This window comes from Coregonus lavaretus (genome assembly GCF_964263955.1).
Source record: "Coregonus lavaretus genome assembly, chromosome: 30".
Taxonomy (NCBI): Eukaryota; Metazoa; Chordata; class Actinopteri; order Salmoniformes; family Salmonidae; genus Coregonus; species Coregonus lavaretus.
In genome coordinates, this window is record NC_140017.1 from 30,203,134 (window position 1) to 30,207,088 (window position 3,955).

Here is a 3,955-nt window from a genome sequence, read left to right on the forward strand (position 1 = left end):
AAGAGATATAGATAAAACATATCGGTGCTCATCCGCCATTGAACATAAACATTACACAACATGTTGGAAATCGCAAATTCAACAATGAGTGGTTTGGAAGGAATCAGTGGCTAACAACAAGCATTGCAAAGCAATCACTAGTCTGCTATTCAGTGGAGTGGCTGTGTGGTCCCAAATCTGGGATTAAGAGTCTCTTTTCCAAGTTTAAAATGATAAACATTCAACATTGGCTATGCTGTCAATCCAGCATGATTTCTGTCGCCCTCAAAACAACTGTTAACTCGGAACTGCGAAAACTTGACTTCAGTGAGTTCAAGACAACTTGAGAACTCGGGGAAAAAACGAGCTCCGACTGGGAAAATACGTTTTGAACGGTCATCCAACTTGGAATTGTAAATCCGGAACTTGAAGATCAATGACGTCATCATGATTCAACCTTGTTTTTTTCAGATCCCAGTTGTCTTGAAAGCACCATAAATCCAGAGAATGCCAGACTTTGTTGACAAAGTTTGTCCACGAGGGACCGCCACGCCACCTTCCTGTTCAACTGAGCACAGCACAACAAGGTTAGTCCAAAAATGTAATGTATGCTGCTGCATAAATGATGTAATATGCCAGGGAGATATGTATACTGTCGCTAAAAAAGTAATACTAAGTGTATGTTGTGTAGTAAGCTGTTAGTAGCCCATGTGCCTCACCCTAATAATATGGTCTATTTACCCCTCTTAATTTCGCCTACTGTTCTGACTTGGTGGTGTACATGTAGCCTATAACCTGTTTTAGAGAAATGTAATCATTGAATATTGTAAGAGCTTTCATTGTCTGCTTATATGCCCCCTTTATTTATCCTATGGTTCTGACTTGGTATATAGGGAGAACACTGTAAGAACGGCCCATGTTCTGAATTCTGTCGCTGTACATTTCAAAAGTGGTAAACAAATAGTTATATTGACTACGTCCGTCCTAGCTTGCTCATTAATGTCTTAATCGAAATTACGGATTGCCTCTTATCCGCTTGTCGTCCCCTTATGCCATAGTTTGTACATCTCAATTGTCATTAGAAACCACATTTGTTTAAGCAAGTCAGCCATATCAGCTATGTTTTTTTAAAAGGCAGTAAATGAGGCTGAATGAACTGTTTTGCTGCCAGACAAGGTTCCGCTGATAGCCAGGTGTAGCAGTGGTAAGGTGTTGGGACTGCTGTTGGGACTCTGCTGTTGGGACAGCTTTATGTAGGTCCTAACAGTTTGTGGGCACCGTTTGTCACCGTTATAGTGCAATTAATGTATTGTTTAGTGTTGTGTTGTGTAGTGGCTTTGCTGGCATGCATCCCACATTTCTTTGCCCCACCAAGATTTACATGCTAAAATCGCCACTGACAAGCACACTTAATCCTGTCCGTCAAGGACAGGAAATAATAACGGCTTTATGGAAGAGTTCCTGTCCCAAATAAATAATCCCGACCCATTTGGAAATAAAACTAGATTAGATTTAGATCTCCACAGTAGCCTTTTCTGTTTGTAAAATGTTCCATATTTTATGGATTAGAAAAAACAAGGACGTTCCTCCTTTACCCTTCTAAGATTGATCTACTCATGAGAGAGAATTTGTCAACATTTGTAATGTCATCATGACCTAATGGCATGAAAATACAGATGTTGAGTCACCTGTTAACAATTCAAATCATTTAGATTGCAGGGCCTCTGACAAGAAACACTGTCTTTTTTTACTTGGTGAATCACAAGACACTTCAAAACACTTTAGGTGGGTCACGGTGCAAAAATGTGTGAGAAGTGAATCACTGAATGAGAACAAGGGTCATGTATGTATAGTTACAGCACAGTGCAACAAAGAAGAACTTGGAAGATTTACAGTCAGCTTTACAGTCAGATAGTCAGCACATCTGTTTTGATGGCTAGTGTGGGTCGGGGGACCTGCTCTTACCCTACATTGTAATCATAGGCTACCTACTACCTCAATCTCTCATCTCCATCTCTGTGAAGCCAACAGCCTCCTGCTATGCTCATGTCCTAATCAGTCCGGGCCCTTAATGTTTAACCTGAGTATTAAGGGTTCAAGTCAATGATAAACCAGCAAGTTCATGATTGCAGCTTTTTTTTTTTACACCACACCAGACAACACCATGTATGCTGGCTGCTGGTATATTTCCACATGATGAGGGGGGGGGGATTTCTAGACAGCTATAATGTATTTTTCTAGTACTGTGCTGTTATTTAGGACAGTTTTCCCATGTGAAATTTTAGCTGTATGTGTAGCATATGTGTACGATGATTGAGAATTGCCCATGACATGTTTTAAAGAGATTGAACAGGATCTTACGCACTTACAAATTCGTAACATAATTCTTGGGGTATTTTTGCACTTTTTTTTTTTTTGCAGGACGTAACATATCCTACGAAATGGATGACGTTGTACACAATTTTCAGGGCTTGTGAGTGCTACTTTTCAAACTACTGGATGAAATTATACAAAACCTTTGTAGCATCACTTTAAGTATATGATCTACTATGTTTTATATTAGCTTGTATGACATTACTGCCTTCAGGCAGCTGACTGATCCAGACGTTATTTATGTCTTATTTATGAATGGTTCCTAAGAAATTAATAATTATCCAAAATGTCAGGTTAGTGCTTAAATCAGGTAGCTAAGTGTGCTTGTGTCAGTAACACACACTCCAACATGTTTCTAATACAATGTATTGTAAAGATAAATAAATTAAATTAATAATTCATGAACGTGTCAATGCAGTTTGGATCAACTAGAATTAGTCATGTGGCTTTGGGTTCAACACATTTTACAAACAATTCTACACCAAGTTTCAAAGTTCATCATAATATTATGCCACATTTATGATGGATCTGCAGTCACACTTAATCTATATAACATGTTTCTACCTGTGTTAAGAACGCTATCTAGGACTGATGATTGTGGTCTGTTTTAAACTGGATCTTCAGTACTGTGTGTCATGTGTCAGTGTGGCATGGATCTGGTGTAAAATAAACTGGGCTTCAGTACTTCACAACTGATATTGGTCTGTTGTAAACCAAACTGGAGCTTCAGTACTGTGTGGGTCAGTGACATTGGTCTGTTGTTAACCAAACTGGAGCTTCAGGAGTGTGCTGGTCATTTGTGTGTCACAGCTGACATTGTTGACAAAGCAGGACATCTGGAGATCTACAGTAACTCCTCCCTCCCTCCTTCTCCCAGACTACTAGAATCTTCTGGAGGTCCTGGAGTCCCGTGGAGGCAGTTACCACAGCTGAGAAAGCTTAGACAGGGGGTTTGTGGTCTTACAGCTCTAAGGGATTGGGTCACTATCCCCATGACTGGGGTGTGCTACTGACATCACAAACAACCTCAAACTCCCCATGCAACAATCAATGTCATATTTCAAGAAAACTTAATTGGCACACTGTTTTGGGCTGTCTTCTCTAGATCGTACCACCCCATGCCAGTTTTCCTTTTATATGCCTATTGCTCCTGATTCTAAAGCCTTGTTCACATTGGAAGGTTGAAGTGACTCAAGTCCTAATTTTTTGCATATCCGATTCGATTTTTGCATATCATGCAGTCTGAACAGCCAAAAAGCTAATGGAATAGGATATTTCAAACCACCTTCGTAGGTGGTTTGAAGTCAGACACAAATCTGATTCCTGGCCATGCGACTTGTGTCTGAACGATGAAATCAGATTAAAATTTGCCCTCAAGTGGTTTTTAGACTGCTATTTGGCATGTCTTGTTGCTTGCGAGCTACTCTGTTGACAGTTTGACAAGAATAGGAAGTAGCTAACTACCAGCTTGTTAATTGTTACAAACAAATTAGTGAATGTGCTAGAAAGCTAAACAGCTACCTACCTAGCTAGTTGACTGCTGAAGAAAATAAAAAAAAACTTAAATGTGAGAAGAAAAAAAACTTAGATGACTTACTTTTGT